The following is an 18,178-nucleotide window of genomic DNA, read 5'->3' as shown; positions in this document are numbered from 1 at the left end:
TCACTCTCCGTCCTTGAGCCTCACTCTGCTCTTTTCACACTCCTTCCTTGTTACCTTTGTATTTGGAGTAACTTGTAACAAATAGAGCAGAGGCTTGGGCCAGAGCAAAGAAAGCAACCAAAAGCGATGGCTGTGTTTTAATGCAAAGTGTATTTTTAATTTTTTTTCTTGCCAAATGGTTTTGTGTGTGTTTGGCCGAAAGTAGTCTGCCGGGCTCTACCTAACCTCTTAAAGTGACAGAACTACTGCTCTGCACTTTAACAGTTAGGGAGTTGTAGTGATTGGATCAGAATTACAGGATCCGTGTCTGAAGTACTAAACCCCAGGTGTTAAGCCGGTCCCAAGGTTGATTCCCAATCCCCCAATACTCCTTTACATGTCTTGGGCTCTCTCTCTCGGCTCCTCACTACCACCCTTTCCTCTTTCCCCTGTGCTTGCTTATTTAAATCACATTACCAGAACCCAAGCCTGCAAATGTTACTACACTACACCCACAGCGTTCCCCATACACCTCAGCAAGGACTGTAGCTTTATGTTATTAAGGCAACTTCCATGCTCACTGATGCCTCGGTGTTAGACTCAGGGACTAAAAAAACAAGCCTTTGCAGTGCAATAGGTCTCTCATTTGCAAACATTTGAGCGATTGGCATTGTTAATGACAGTGCCTTTTATTTATGTTTTGAAAAGTGCAAGCGGTGCCTGAACACGCACTTTGTACTATAAGTTGTAATTGTTGCTTATGAGAAGCAAGGCTGGCAGTAAAAGAAGCACAGTTACTGCCAGCCTTGCTTCTATTAAGCAATGTTTATAAGTACAAAGTGGGTGTTTAAGCACCGCTTTCAGGTTTCAAAACATAAATAAAAGGCACTGTCATTTACAATGCCAATCACTCCAACTGTCGCAAATGCGATACCTATTGCATTGCAAATGCTTGTTCATTATACAGTGTGTAAGGGCATTAACATTTAAGGGAAGAAAGGACAAATGGTTGGTGACTGCAAAGGATTTAATCAAATCCATACTACAAGCACTACACTGCCATATCAATAATCAGTATTATCAGATGCAGTGTGTTATCACCGAATCACCAACTGGTTGCAGCATTCAGTGTCAGGTAGCCCCAGAGGTTTCAGGCTATTCAAAACACCACAGACAAAGTAGTCTATACATCCAGTTAGACATCACCATTGATGCATGCAAGTGTTGTGCACATGTTGAAGGACTGTGCTAGATGTTCAGTTATCTTATTCAGTGTTTCATCCTGAAGTATGATAAACAGTGAGTGCCATTAAGTGAGAAATGATTGAAGCAAGACTCAGCATCAAGAAAAACAGTTCTATTTGATTTGTAAATAATGAAGTGCCTTTGGTTCTTTACTGTCCAAAATGTACATTCTGAATGTTGTCAAGTGATGGCTATGGTGCGGTGCTTTTTTATTGGGTTTATTGATTTTTCTAGTTGCTGTTTGTGAAAATGGACAGCATCAGGGCACCACATTCTGAATTACTAGCTATAGGCATCCATCAGGTATAGCTGTGACAAGAACAGACTATATATGTTCCTCCCCTATAACATATGAATGTGTGCCTCAACACACCCCTGGAAGAATGTCATCCACACTAACCCACATGCTGCACTGTGAATACTCAAGATATTCCCCAAAGAAGCTTTAAACAGAATGAAAATCAATGTACATTTTTAATAGGGGAGTGAGGGTTATGTATGCATGAACATGGCTTTTGATTTACTTTCTAAGCAAATAGTGATTTTATTTTTTAACTTTCATTACTTTGGAGCCTGTCTGGTACAGTGATTCATTTTCCACATCACATGGGTCTGAAAGCGGATGTGTTCTGAACAGTGGTGTCTGAGCAAATAATGTAGAAAGTATTGTTAATATTGAAGATAGACCTGTCACATGACTGAGGGAGGAAGGTAGGCTGCTAGGTTCTATATAAATATAGGAGCTCTGTATGAATACATTCACCTGAGACTGAGCTGAGTATTGCAGAAACAGGCTCAAACATCTCTTTCATCATGAAGCTATTTGTTGTCCTCATGGTTCTGACGCTTATCTCCTGCACTGGTAAGTTTATATTCAGTTACCTTTATACATGAGGTAGATTAATAAACATCTTTTCATAGGGTAGGAGAGGAAGTTTCAGTTCTTTTGTAGGAAAATGTCTGTATGATGCTTTTACAAAAATGTGTTCATTGCAAATGTATTTACAAATGAATGTGGGTTTAGTCGGTGTTCTAATTGTGTATATTTTCCTTGCATTTCTAAGTGTATTTACAACAACATTCTAAGAAAATTAAGCCATAACAGTAAGCTGTAAAGCAACAACCCTCCACATTAAAGCACATTAACTGCATTTCTAACCTACCCATTTCCTCAGGCTTTTAAGACTCAGAGCAGACAGATTTGTGGATTTTCTTTAGTTGGAGGTTATCACGATCATCTGTTATTTAAATTTTCCCTCCTCCTTGCGGAGCAATCAGGTGAAGGGCAGAAGATTGAGAGTGTTTTTTTCAGTGGTATCTTTCCTGCTTGGGTCTAATAGGGCCTGCGATGGGCCTTGGGCCAGAGACTTAACTAGAGTAAAAAGTATTTTATTAAAATACCAAGAGATCACTCTGTACAGCATCAGTAGGTTTGTAAATTTGCACTGGAAATATCATTACAATACAATATAACATAGCACAAGAAGAGATACCACACAACCTTGACATGAACGAAATTGTCATTAGTAAAATGATAACAACAAAAGAAATTGTAAAATATTTCCAAGATGAACTAAAATAGATTCTTTGCAGGCAGATGTCTTTTGTGTTGCTTACCATTTCTAATCTCTCCAGAATCCAATCTATTCATGGGTTTTTCTATATGAGGGCAACAATTGGTGGTTACATTTATTTGTGGAATGTATCTATAAACAAGCCGCCAGCATGTGGCAGGGAACCAGACTTTAGCTCTGAATGTCGCTTAATAGTAGTTAGGCATGAAGGATTACGAAGGTTGAGAGGACATACCTTTGAGATGGTGTGATTAATTCTGCTGATGATAGTGTTATCAATAAGGAATCCATATATTAATAACTGCAATATTGATTAACTTTCCTTTTTTCTGCTTCCTATTTTTTGTTTTGTAGAATCTTTCGAGGTACATCCAGAGGTAAAAAGATGTCATAAATATACGTTTTGCTTTGTGAAGTTCTTTAGAATGTGATTTCCAAAAGAGGTAGATTGGGTGAAGTAAATTTAATTTTAGAAGAGACAGAACCAGATACTTTTGCAGAAAGGCACCTGCCCCTATCTTTTATATGGAATTGTTTTATACATTTTATTTAGATTTCTTTGTATATAAAGGAAGACACATACTGGCACATGCATCAATATTGCATGTTGCGATTCCTTAATTGCGAAAAATAAGGAATCGTAACTAAGGAATTGCAAACTGCAATGCATCAAGAAATTGCTGAAAAAATAGCGATTTCTTAAAATTCCTTAATTGCGATTATCTAATTGAGAATCGCAATTAAGGAATACCTCCCCATCCATTCCTATGGGCCTAGAGGCCCATAGGAATAAATGGAAAGAGATTCTTAATTTGCAATTCACAATTAGAAATTCGCAAATCAAGAATGCAATTTCAAGGGTGCTGGGGTGTCCAAAAGACACCCTGTTGCACCCCTGAAATCTGCTTAGAAGTACATTTTGCACACTGTAAAATGGAACTTTGAAAAATGCACTTTAGTGCATTTTTCAAAGTTTTCGCAAATTACCATGAAGGTCAACTTTATGGTAATTTGCTCCTCTTATTTGCGAATTCGCAAATTTTTAAAGTTTGATGCATTGCATTTAAGGTATCTCAATTTGAGATTCCTTAAATGCAATCGCAATTTAAGAAATCCCAATTTTGCAATTTCTTAAATTTCGAAAATAACAAAAATGATAATGCATCTCAAAAACACTTTTTGTGAAGCTCCAGGGGTGCAGACTACAAAATCATATCTATGAAGCCACACAAAGCCCCTATGCTTAGCTGTGAATTACCTCATAGATATGAAGAAAGGCAAATCAGAGCAAATTACTGCATTGCCTTACTCTGGGCCCTGGAGGCATGTCATGGGCAGTGCTGTGGGTGTTCACATGCAACACCCATGGATTTTGATACTTCCCCAGATTTACAAGACCTTGCAAACCAGGGGAAGTGCCAAATCCTTATGCCTCCCAATGTGAAGAGTAATGAGGGGAAATTACTCTATTTCTCCTTGTTTTGTCCTCCTTTTATGTTTGCTGCATTATGCAGCACACATAGAAAGAGGATACTGCCTATTAGGATTGTTTCTCTGCATTAAAGGGCCACTTCCTGTGCAAAAACAATCCTGCCGACAACACAGGCCCGCTTGCACTAAGGTACACGGGTGCCTGCATAGGGTGCTAAGCTGCAGAAATTGCAACAGCACAGGTGGGAATTACATGGATACAACATATTGCATAAATATGGTGCAGTCTTGCCCTTTTACTTTGGTATGGGGCAGCACACCAAATCCACATAAATGAGGGCCTACATATATATTGTATTGTGTGTAGAGGTAAGTGAGTGGGTGTGAGTTACTATATTGCACAATCGCTACTAGTATAATCAGATGAAATACAAAATTGGCAATTTATGTGAAATACTGATCCTGGGGTCTCATGCACAAAAATGGCACAAATAAGCATTTCATACTAAAATAAATAATAGCATGCAAACCAGCATGATGGTTGGAACAGGTGCACATCGTTTTTGAACAGTAAGCTGTTCTCAGAATCCACCATGCTCTTTTGTAGCTGTCTTCTCTAATCAAACCATATTCATTCTATTCCTGTCCACTTCACATTTTTTAACTTTCTTTTCACTTTTTCGTCTCCTTAATGCACCCCTATGCTTCTATTTGTCATCCCTCCTTTGCATGGTACATGTGGCTCCTCAATAATAGCAACATTTCTCCTTATTGCACCAGGAAAAAAACTGGTTTACCCAGGTCTTAATTTTGGAGCTGCCCCAAAAAGTATGCCACCCTTGTAAATATGGGCAGCGTCAAAATAAATGGGTGTTGCGGTGGAACGTCCACCGCAACACCCATTGCCCTCCACTTTCACAATAAGTATAGCATGAAAGGGAGCCGTATTTAGAAGGCAGCGTTAGGCCACAATAAGTGGCTTAACACTCCTTGTAAATAAAGTGAAGCCCTTATCACTACCACAATGTCGCGGAAAATGATGTTTTGGGGGATATAGGGGCTTGTAAATATGCCCATGGGTGTTTCACCAAAACACAAGTAAAATGTGTAATTATTAATAACTTCAGGCATCCAAAACCCCAAAATGTCCATCGTACCTTAATTTCACTCAGTCCTGCCGGGAAGCATCCTTTACCCAACAGGAAAAATCACAAACTGCCTTTTCTCCCCAGTCACTACCCTGACTGCAATGTTATCACACATTCCTTTACCACAAAACTCTTTACAATGACTTGCTTTAGCTGTTCCATTGCTGAACTAGTGTTGGATTTTATGTACAACACCTTCCCTACTGATACACTGACTGGAGTTGAAATAGTAATTTATACTATTCAAAAGTCCAGTGCCCCCTAATGTAAGTTGTTGTAACAACTTTTGTGGTAAAGAAATGCGTGGTAACATCACAGTTAGAGTAGTGACTGTGGAGTAAAGGCATGTATGGGAAATACATGCAGGGTTCCATCATAAATCATCACTCTCCCTGTTCAAATCCTAGGCCAGCAGTAACAAATAAATGCAATACAAATTAAAAACTAGTGTTGGATGATACAGAGACAACTGCAGATGCAAACAAAGGGTGTGAAATGCTTTCCCTCCAGAACCTAAATCCAAAATGACCATGGGCTGTGAAAACACAAAGGAGAGTGTTAAGGACAGGAAGAGGAAGTTGCATTTATGTGTACAGTAGCCTCACATTTTTATGGAATTCCCTCGGTGTAAACACAGAAATAAAATAAAATGCATTTGACGCTCAAAATTTACCCACACGGTTCACTCTGGTAAAAATATTAACGCAAAATTGCTTTCACTGGCGCTTGAATTAAAGAAATATTGCTGGTGGTTGGATTGATTGTGCAGTGGCTATGTTCCTGGAATACTTTTTTTCCCACTGAGTGATAATATCATGCATGCAAAGGGGCATAATGGCATAACTTCCAGCATTATGTATTATTTTCCCCTGTGCAAAATTTATGAGATTATGTTAAATTACACTGGTGTAAAATAGTTACACTGAGGCCAAGTATTTAGAGGGGTAGAAGAAAACTAAGATTAGCATCTTTACATGGTAGAATACAGATCTTAATACTGGATGACACCCGTAACTATGTGAAAAAGTGAGGCTTCAGTCTATCTGGTGGAGCGTGTGGCAATACAGCCTACTTTGAAAGTACATTCCCAATTTCTGATCTCCGATAACTTGCGACGTATTTTGAAGTTCCTGAGCCATTATATATCCAATGAAACATCCAATGAAACATCCTTTCATGAAAGAGTCGTACACAAAGATTGCTGGTCTTAATGCATTATCAGATGCCAACTCTGGTTTCTGTCTTGTTGCTCCCTGGTTTCTGGTGCTGCTGCTCTGTGTGTGAGAGGTTCTGTGGCTCTGTATTACATGGATTTCCCTGTATACAGGGAGAAAATTGCCGCAGGCAGACTGCAACTGCCCTACTGGTCGAATGTATGCAGGGCCTCTTTGGTCAGAAGCTTTCTAGTACCACCACACCTTTCTCTGGTGTGTGTCCAGTGGCATTGCTAGAAAAGGTGTTCATGACACATATGGTGCCAAAGGAAAACTGGTGGTGTCACCAATAATAGGCAGTGGTAAAGAACATTGGCACATGCATGTGTGTATGTAACCAGAAGTATAATGTGAAAAATCAATCTACAGTCTACAAATTCAGGAATACATGATAAGCAATAGGCAGCATTATGACCAATTTTTTGTCAAGCCTCTAGCCTCCACCTCTCTCTTTGCTCATGTACTTTAAAGATGCTGGCTCCAGAGTATCTGTAGTAATCGACTCCAGACTGGTTGAGGTATTTCATGTAGATTTATTGTAAGTTGTTAAGTAGCCTGGAACAAGCCCCACCAGGAGCAGCCAGCAGGCAGCTCAGCTCCATCATAACTGTGGCTTATCTTCAACCAGCACCCAACATTCCAGGGTGCATCACAGTGCAGAGGCATTCCACTAGAAGGCATGAAGTGGGTAAAGGCATACATAGGAATATGCATTAAGTAGAATACAACATACCTCCCCTTCTTCCACAACAGAACTATGAAGATAGGAGCATAGAACATAAAAGAAAGCGAACACATACAGATAATTACCTTCTGATACACCCGCTGGCCAGACAGATGTGACAGGAGACACTGCACAGCATGAGAGATAGAAAATACAGAAAAGGACACAAGGCAATGCAAAGTGCATAAAGAAACAGTAAGACTTGAGGAGTAAAACAGAAAAGGTATGAACACAAAACTAGATACCTTACGTCCCTTCTCCATAAAACAACGAGAAAAAGAGAATAAACCTATAAACCCAAGAACTACACCAGACACACCAACCAACCGAACAGTATGAAAGCAGTCAGGCATTGAGTAAATTAAAATAGTAAACAGAGAAGCAGAGGAAAGGACAGGAGATTTTTCATACTACCCTGTAAACATAGCAATTAAAAATATAATGTAGACACTTTGAATATCAAGCAATACAATTCAGCAAGAATGTACTGAGTAATTGAGAGTGTAAAACTCCTATAGACACGACCTCATAAAAGGTCACACATTGAAAAATTGATGAGTGGAACCTCACAAAACAGTGAAGGTTATACAGAAAAAGCATTGAAAACATTGAAATTGATGAAAGGCAGTAACAACATTTTACAACCTCATGAAGGTCACACATTGAAAAACTTGAAGAATTGAACTATTGAGTGTGACCATTTGAATCTGTGAGTACAGTGACAAGTACAACACAATGTAATCCCAACAAGGGAATACTACTAGTATTCATGCAAATTGATACGCATCCCCTACAAAGAAATAATGCACGCATGCATGAGATAATTGTACATATGCATGTACATTGATAATGAACAAAAAGAGATACATGAGTAATTGAATTACGCAATCATTGCCAGGCAATCCTGCATAAATTGAAATTGAGTAATGTTGCTCAAATAGAAAATGTTGAGAAAATAGAGTAATAGAACTTTTGAAAATGTGCAACTTTGAAAATGTGCACCCTGGTCAATCTCGAGCAGAGGTCACATGAGGAATGTATAACTAATGTCAAATATGTACACCATTGAGAGAGACACTGAGTAAGTTGACTAAAGTAATTAGAGTAAGCCCTCAGATAGAGTTACCCCATGAAAGGAATAGAGTCCTGTGTAGGAGCCATGTGAAATTCAGCTAATCCACTGTGAAGAAAATTAAAAATGGGGACACTAGTATGAAATGTGGAAGCTGAACATTAAAAGAAGTAAAAGAAATTAGACATTCAATGCAAAACGTGAAGTTTAGACACTAGGTGGCAGCATAACACAGAAAAGAGATTGCATGTAAACTAGATTGTACAATTTTTACAATATTACACTCCACTCGAGCAAAGAATGTCACCTTAAAAAAAATGAGTCCCTGTTGATGATGGACGTAAAGTGTGGTAATAGAAATGTGACTCCAATGTCCAAATAACTTGCAGCACAGAACTGTAACCAATCTTCATCTTGACAAGATTGTGATAATGCAGAGTTGATTCCAGTCTATGTGCAATTATATTTAACTATAATGCACAGCAACACAAACCCGACGTGAGACTGAAAATGGCACTCCGGAGATAATTGTGGATGAAGTGAAGAAATGGTGGCACGCAGAGACGCCTGTGCAGAGTGGCTCACGGCAAAAGCGTGCACCCCAACATTGCACAGCAGGGAACTGTGGTGCGCCATAGAGAAGCACATTGCAGTGAGGACAGAACATGAAATTAGAAGAGTTCGAATGCAGCCAGACGAAGGCATAGCAGGTGAGGAGATACTGCAGACGTTGCATGAATGCTTGCGCTGGGTCTCGGGCAACGCTCGTGCAGTAATGTTCAAATGGCACCAGTCAAACTGCCATGTTGCAGTGCCAACCCCACAAGGCCTCCAAATAAAAATGTGAGTGCTCATCTGAAAGAGTAGTTTCCCAGTCACTCCCACATTAACACACACCATTTCATAAATGATGTTGTATAGACTCTTGTGTGGTGCAGCTTCCTCCAAATGAACTGTGTCAAGACGAAAAGTTAGTTGTCGTTTGATGACACCATAACTATTAGACATTAAACACCAGTTGTCGCGTGACATCATTCTCCCAGAAAATTCTCCCTAAGAGATGATGGTTAAGGGAAACATCCTTTACAACGAAAGGTTTACAACAGAGTGCTTTCCCAACGCAGGTTTTACAACGAAAACCATTACAACGCATTGCGCTGGGGGGGCGCTCTAGGATAGGGAATCGATTTAATTTACTATCCAACACCTTCCCTAGTGTCCACGGGGACTGGAGTTGGAATAGTAAATTAAACTATACACTATCCAGCACCCCAAAGCGCTATGCGTTGTAAAGGTTTGCGTTGTAAAAACTGCGTTGTAACAGCATGCGTGGTAAAAGCATGCGTTGTAATGTCATACATCCAATGGTTAATCTTGTTCTGATTGTCTTGGTAGCAGCTTGATAGCAGAGATTCTGTGAGGACACCAGAACCTAATATCTTGGGACACAGTAGAGACAACTGGAACTGACCTTTGGAGATACTGTAGGCACAGCAGGTAGTAACTTGAGGTGTGTAAGAAAACTTGAACTGGCAAACACATTAGAAAACACACTTCTTCACAAGACAGTGTGTAGGCATGTACATGGCAGGCTTCTTACACAAGACGCAGGCGTAGGCAGGCTAACCCTCACTTGAACTGTCACTACAGCATATAGAGGCTTAAGCTGCAGTAGAGGCAGAAAACGCTTGAGGTGCTGCATGCGTTGAAAGATTAGTCCTTTACACACACTGTAGGAACAGAAGGCAAAGACTTTGAGGTGCAAGGAGATTGTAACTGGCATGAGAAGACACCCTCCTTCAACAGACTGTGGCGCAGGCAGGAATAACTGGCCAATTTCGAATCTGTTTGAGGTTGAAATGCACAGAACTTGGACACTACACTACGCAGGCAGACACAATCAGACAAGCACCAGTTACCTTTCTTATTGAGATGCTGTAGTTGTAGTGAGTTCTTTTGAGGTTAAAGTAGATGATTTCCCTTGACATTTGATGATGTTGAAAACAAACTTGAATTGATGAGTGTAGAAAATAGATCTGGCATGTGGAGGTTAGGGGCGACCGGTGTAGAGGTCACTGGTGGGGCTTAGATGCCAGAGTCTTTCCTTGAAGATTGAAATTGATGAAGATTTTGATTATCTTGCCTTCTAGAAGCTTGACTTCTTGAGTTGAGCACATAGGTAAGATCAAATTGTCGCCATCAAAATGTAGTTATCGACTCCAGACTGGTTGAGGTATTTCATGTAGATTTATTGTAAGTTGTTAAGTAGCCTGGAACAAGCCCCACCAGGAGCAGCCAGCAGGCAGCTCAGCTCCATCATAACTGTGGCTTATCTTCAACCAGCACCCAACATTCCATGGTGCATCACAGTGCAGAGGCATTCCACTAGAAGGCATGAAGTGGGTAAAGGCATACATAGGAATATGCATTAAGTAGAATACAACAGTATCCCTGACAGGGAACATACTACTCTAGGTTATTGTGAGGAGACTAGAGTTTCTGGGTCCTTGATACCTTGGTATGAAAATACCAGACCTGGTAATGCCAGGCTCAGGAAGCACTGTACCCAGACTTAGATCTGGGGCAGGGGTAGAGTGATGGGAAAATAGGAATTATCTAACACAAAATGTGAGGGATTTACAAAAAAGTAAGGATAAGTTTAGGAAGAGACAGGCTTCTACAGTCAACCACCCACAAAAGACTAACCCCATTGCTCTTAACGAACTACACATCTAAGGTTACCATAACCCTAAAAGTGGCAAAACAGTAATAAATGTAGTCCAATCCAGCCCTAAGGTCATTAAAGAAATACACAAGGCAGCTCACAAGTACTAAAACAATCTCACAAAGAAAATAATGACATGAATTTTAAATAATACTTCATGATAAATAATTAAATATTCATATAGATATTCACAGAAAAGAAACAAAGGTTATAGGGAGTTTATAGTTATGTTAAAATATCAGTTAAAAATATACAGTTTTAAACAACCAAAACGACTGAGATTTCACAAGCATGGGCAGGGAAAAAAGATAGATTGTGCTGACCTAGGGTTGGAATCCACCAGCAAATTAAATTTGCATTGAGTCATAGGGGATGAGGTCTCTGGGGCGAATGGTTGGTTTGGAGAGAAGACTCTGTACATCCCCCTTACCCACTTAAATCTTATTTAAAAATGTGACAGCCTTCAGAATTCCAACCCACCCGAGGAAAATGTAAACAAAAACAGGGCTGACCTTTACTTTGGTGGTTCTGTGGGGTTCCTACAGGACTTCCATTGGACACCAAAATAGAAAAAGGATTTATTTTTATTTTAGTCCCCGGGTCCCTCTCGGAGCTCCCCACTAAGGCCAAGGGGTCGGGATATCCCTACCCAGCCCCTTTATGTTCTTTGTTAATCAAACATTTCAGGACAACAGGCTCCTGTAATGCCTGTTACAACATTTCTTTTCATGCATGTTGCAGCCAGTCAATCAGTGTGATCGCCCTGAAAAAACCCTCTCTGCCAATCAGAAGGCTTGAAGTTTTGAATTTCAGCCGAACGGTTCAGATATTTATACATTATGAACTTAAGTTTTCAAAAACTATTAAACAGAATCATACCAAATTACCAAAGCATCCTTTTTGGAAGAATATCTAACTTTCTGCCAAATTTGGTGCAATCCCATTCAGCTGTTTTGGTTGTGGTACTGTTAAAAAGCCCTTTGGAAATTGCATAGCTAAATTGCATTTTGGGACACAATTTGTTTCTCATTCCCCAAAATGTTATGCTTAGTAGCTGAACTTTCTTTTGCAAAGTTTCATCAAAAGGTGCCAAAGTTATTGGTGAAACAAAAAAAATGCATTTCCTATAATACTAGCTGCAAACTATAAGTGCATATTCACTGGAAAAAAGGTTAAAGGGATGTTATAAATAGGAAATAGAAATAAAAAACCTTAGAAATTCACTGAAAGAACCAAGGGTTGCAGGGAGGTTATAGTTAGGCTCAGATTTCATTCGTACAAAACCATAGAGATTCAGCGGCTATAGTTACCTGAGCTAACTATAGCTTGCGTTCCCATAATACACTTCATAATGACCACACATATTACATAACTCATAACATGGTCAGTGACATCATTGATTACATCTCAAATGACATCACTGATGACTTAACAGATGAAATCACTCTGTGAGTGCAAGTGTTTCATAAATGTTTTTGAGACTTAAGGATATACACAAAACTACAACATAAGTTAAAATACTATTCTTCTATACTAGTAATCAGCCATACTATTTCTATATCTCATCTGAGTGGCTGGTTGACTGTCTGTAAAAGAGTGTGAGTTGATGTCTGAGTTGCTGTATGGGTTTCTGAGTGGCTGTATGGATGTGTTAGTGGGTATGAGAATAGCTGTAAGGATGACTGAATAGCTGTATTGGAGAGTGAGTGGCTGTGGAAGAGACTGTATGGGTGAGTTAGAGGCTGTATGAGTGGCTGCAACGGTGTGTGAGTGGTCGTATAGGTATCTGAATGGCTGTGTAAGTGGTTATATGGGTGACAGAGTGGATGTGTGAGTGGTTGTATGGGCGAGTTAGTAGCCGTCAGTGGTTGTATGGATAAGTGAGTAGTTGTGTTAGTAGCTGTATTGATAAGTAAGCAGAAGTGTGAGTGCCTTTATGAGTGATTGAGTGACTGTATGATGAACTGTATGTGTGATTGAATTTTTGTTTGAGTGGCTGCAAGAGCATATGTATGGGTGTGTAAATGTCTGAATGTCTGGATATGTATGTAGCTGTATTGGTGAATGAATGGGTGCATTAGTGGCTGTAAGAGTATGTTAGTGGTTATATGAGGGGCAGTATGAGTGTGTGGTTATATGAGGGGCTCTAGGGTTGAGGTATTGGTTGTGTGAGTACTGGAATGGGTCTGTGAATTGGTATGTGAGCAGTTGTGAGATTGTGAGAGTAGGTTTATGAGAGGTTCCATGGGGCGTGAGTGGGTGTGAGAGAGGCTCTTTGGAAGATGTCATCAGTGATATAATTTGAGATGTCATCAGTGATTTCATCAATGATGTCACTGACCATGTCAGTAGGGAAGTAATATGTGAGGCCATTAGCAGTGCATTGTGGGGTGTAAGGTATAGTTAGCTGAGGTAAGCATAGCTGTTGAATTTTACTGGATTGAACTAATGAAATCTGAACCTTACTATAACATGCCTGTAATTCGTTCTTTTCAGTAAATTTCTATGGTGTGTTAAAAATGATATTTCCTAACCCTAACGTCCCTGTAACCTTTGTTTTTTCAGTACATTTCTAGTATTTAAAAAAATAAATTCTAAATGTAACCTGTAACATTTCAAAATGAATGTGTGAGTGAGTGAGTGTAAGAGTGTCTCAGTGGGTTTGTGACTAAGCGTGTGGGTGTCACAATAGGTATGTGATCATGGTCCACCATGCTTGTCTATGACACTGCCCAGGCAGGTGAAGGCCTCATTGTCGTCCAGTGTCCAGAGTGACTGCAGTTGGTGTTGGCTGTGTTAGCCTTTATGAACTTGGTGTTCCCCTGTGGATGTGGAGATCAAGTTGTGCTGATGTGGCTGCCACATTGTCGGTCTTCTCTTGCATCTGCAGATAGGTATGGGAGAGGAGGGGCATGTTGTCCACTAAGTCCAAGTCGTTGAGCTGCATCCAAGGTTTCCACTGGATTCTGTTTTTTCTCCTTGCTGTGAATGTCATCATGATCTAGCCTATGGCTATCAGGAAGAGAAAAGACAAGAAAAACAACACTGGCAGACTCCAATTCTCACTAGTAAGACGTCTGTGAGTTGTCCTCCATGAACTATCTTTAAGGTCATTCCATTATAAGAGGTGCTGGCGATTCTTATACGTTTATCTGGCAGACAATAGTGGTAGAGGATTTTCCAGAGGGTCAGTCCGCCCAAGCTGTCAAATGCATTCTTATAGTCAAAACAATTCACATGGGAGAGTGTTCCATTCCATCGACTGCTCAATGAGTAGGCACAATGTTGCAATCTGTTATTTATTTGCATGATCTATGTCTGTGGAAGCTGGCTTGCTGGTCTCACAACTGAGCATCAATTTGCTCCCTCATCTGTTTGCCTGGGATTTATAGAAAAGTTATCCTCTGTAGTTTGCGCAGTTACTCGGGTTACCTTTTTGGGGGATCTTGATGAGATGTTCCTCCTTCTAGTCGACTGGCACTTTTCCCTCTTACCAGATCCTTCCCAACATGGGGGTGAGCATGCCTGCTGATGTTTCAATGTCTGCCTTTAGTGCCTTGTAGTGATTGTTGTCAGGTCCAGCTGTCTTCCCATTTGTTCCTTGATTGGCCTGTTGCAGTCAATTTGCAAGTCCTTGTCAACTGGATGTATGTCTGGCAGAAAATGCAGTACAGCTGGTTCAGCAATTCTTCAAAGTGCTCCACCCATCTTTGTTGTTGGCCTTCCTCAGCCTCGATTGTCTTCACAGCTTTGTCTTTAACAGGCCTTTATGGCTTTCAGTAGCTGCTGGACAGTTTCCTTGTTATTTCCCCAACAAACTTGGTCTGGGTACCTAGTTTTCAAAAGTTAAAATAAGGAGGGAGGTGATTCAAGTGAAAGCAGCCCAGATTTGGAATAAACTCCCAAATTCTCCAAGACTAAACTCAAATGTGCTGAGTTTCATAAACAGCCTGAAAACATGGCTCTTCTCCAAAATTAGCATGATATAATACAGTCTTTCTACCAATAACCTTTGCTGCAAGTAAGACCTTCTGAGTAAAATGACATTGCTACCATCCCAAAATGTCAGTTGGGTGAATGTTACTCTCCCTAAATCTTAAATATAAATATATATATGTCATCAAGTTCTTTCATAATTCCATGGTTTGCTGCTTCCTAGGCTTCTGTGGCAAGACCCTAGATGAATCTTTGCTTGTCTGCTGTTAAGCTACTCTTTGCTTCCTTTATGGTTTTGATGTACTCGCCTTGAGTACTTATGGCTTATGTTCAGCTGGTGCAGATTTGTAGCTTTCTTTTCCTTTCACACTTCGATTTTGTGGAGAGTCTTAGTGGATATCCATTTGTTATGGTGGTATTTCTTGGGACGCAGTACCTCCTGGCAGGTAATCCTGACCAGTCACTGATTCTTTGATCTTCGATCTACTGGGTCTCTGTGGTCCGCTAGTTCTTGCAGGACCTGAAACTTGTTACTGAGGGTAACTGAGTATTAACTGGTGTTGTGTGCATCCTTTAGGATTCTCATGTTACATCACTGGTGTTGGCTTGCTGGTTCAAACCATCAATGCTTTCTTCAGCTTGAGCTTTAGCCTGGCCATTACATGGTGATGGTCTGATACCATATCTGCTCCTCTCAGTATTCTCACATCATACAGGAACCTCTGGAGCTTCTTGGCATTACACACATGGTCAATCTTATTCTCACTTAAATGGTCTGGTGACACTTACATTTCCTTGTGTATTCTCTTGTGTTGGAATACACTACCGCCTATCACCAGACTGTTCAGGGAACCTTGATCTGTGAGCCTTTCACCAATCTCCTTCATGTTGCCAAGTCTATGGTTGCTCATGACTTTTTTTACCCAACGTTGCTGCTTCCAATCTTCGCATTGAGGTCTCTCATCAGTATGGTGAAGTCTCTCTCAAGGCATTACTCCAGAATGGACTATAATTTCTTCTCCTTTGCTGTCATTTATGGCTGCATAGCAATAGTTTACATTCAGAGCTCTGTCTGATGCTGGTATCATCATCAGTGCTACTCCCTGAGTGTGCTGGGTCTTCTCTTGCGCATGTCCAGAATAAAGCAGCATTCTGCCTGGAGCCAGTCTTTTCTGTCTGGGCTGTGTCCACCTGGTCTCGCTGATGCCAAGTAGGACCAGTTTTAATTTTTTCATCTTCACTGCCACTTGGGCTGTCTTACATGTCTGGTACATAGTCCTCATATTCTATGTTCCCATGGTGATGCTCTTAGTCATCTTTGTGGCTTCTAAGGATGTCTGGCTTTCACCTCAAGGCATCATAGCTCTCTGTGAAGGACATTCCTCTTTCCCCAAGGCTGGGATGTCTTTTGGTTGACATTTCTGTAGCTAAAATTTTTTTTTACATGTTGGGGTAGCTAACCTCTCACATAACCCTCCTCCTTTTACACCTGGAATTTGGACCGGCCATGGCAGAGTTTCATCCCCAATAAAAGCATCAGTATATTGCAGGTCAAGCTGGCTAAGTGGCATCATTGTTACAGAAGGAACAACTTTTACACATGTGATTTCTTAACCGCTCCTGCCAAGAAGTATTAAAGGCATGATGCAGAGGAGAGCAGTTTTAGTCCTTCCTTCAACTATCTGACTAAAGGAGTGCACTGAAGTCCCACAAAGCAACCAACATGTAACATCAAGTTGATCTTGTTTTTGAATATGACAGGAATTCATACAAGAGAGAACATGTGCATGATGGAATTTGAAACTTAGCAATCAAAGTATTATAAGAATAAGTACAATTCTCCCTTCCAATGGGTAGACTCAAGGAAGGCATACAAGTATCATAATGCATTAGGAGTTAAATCAACAAGAGGGCAAAACAAAAATTCAGAGTCAAAAATTGATTGGACCTTGTTTCAGAATATGGCAAGAATTCAAGTTTGTGAATGCGCATTGAAATGCAGCACAGATTTCAAAGTAGTGTTCACAATGGAAGAATGTCTTTAAGTAGTACCACCTGATGGTAGCATCATGTTTGACATGTTAGTACTGTAACACCATAACTTCATTCATGTGTAACACAATTGGAAGGGTAAAAGTCAACTGACAGTTGTCCTATCTTCTGAAAAGTAAATAAGCTCCTTTTTTTTTTTATAATTCTTCCTGCTATGATCTGAGCAATCTACAAATGCATTAAATTAGCCCATCTATGAAAACCTTAGACTTATAATGTGAATTGGATGCCAGAATACCACACATAGTGACAACATGTTTCACCAAAGGTATTTCCTGACAACATTACATACGCACAGAGGAGCTCATTCCACTGATGCTGCAGGCCTACCTCTCTCTCCAGGAATATATCCCATTTAGGGAGTCATGGGTGGGAGTTGCAGCACCCTAGGGCATCCTACATTCACCACTGCCTACATAGCATCATGGGTACATATAGCATGTAAACTTGCAAGCTCTACCATCCCATCCATGTATGGCAGATCTTCATGGGGCAAATGGATGCAGGCCACCCTCACTGTCAGGGAAGCCTGATGGTGTGAAGAATGCAGCCTTGAGGGCAGAGGGCAGCCACACTCTTTGGCAGCACAACATGGATAGGGTGGGGAGAGACAGTATCCAGTGCAGCAGGTAAAGGCCCGCTATAGCAAGGTGAGGGCACGCATGATAACTGTTAGACAGAAGAAGTGCAGAAATCGAACATTTAGGAGGCTGTCTGCCCTCAGGAGCCTGAGAACACAGCTGATAGGGACCTAGGTGCCCGAGATATTCAGGGCGCTCGTAACTTAGATCATATGCAAGCTCCACTCCACTCCATATATTCTTCAAAAAACTCATAATTGCAAAAGTATAGAACTAATGTTTCAACTTTAAACTGAAGAATATTACAATACCATTGTAATAACATATTTTACAATAATTAAATTATGTAACACTTTTCTTCCATATATGAACAATTTAAATTCGAATTAAATGAAAATAACTACAATTTTCATTCTCATTACAAAATATATTTAATTAAATCAAGAAATACATGTATGTGGTTTAAACAGCACATACATAATTAACAACTAAATGCC

At 40.2% G+C, this 18,178-nt stretch overlaps 1 long non-coding RNA gene across 1 annotated transcript in view; it reads left to right on the top strand.

Annotated features, from left to right (window-relative positions):
- The first annotated feature begins 1,993 nt into the window (after positions 1 to 1,993).
- The window catches only part of LOC144772086 (uncharacterized), a 77,714-nt gene continuing 61,529 nt past the window's right edge, over positions 1,994 to 18,178 (top strand). Inside the window, exons 1-2 of the long non-coding RNA XR_013599640.1 lie at positions 1,994 to 2,086; positions 3,153 to 3,175. This is a non-coding gene — a long non-coding RNA (uncharacterized LOC144772086). The remainder of the gene's footprint in view (positions 2,087 to 3,152; positions 3,176 to 18,178) is intronic.

Source organism: Lissotriton helveticus, chromosome 8 (genome assembly GCF_964261635.1).
Source record: "Lissotriton helveticus chromosome 8, aLisHel1.1, whole genome shotgun sequence".
Classification (NCBI taxonomy): domain Eukaryota; kingdom Metazoa; phylum Chordata; class Amphibia; order Caudata; family Salamandridae; genus Lissotriton; species Lissotriton helveticus.
The sequence above is the reverse complement of the archived record's forward strand: the minus strand, read 5'-3'. Positions and strand labels throughout refer to the sequence as shown.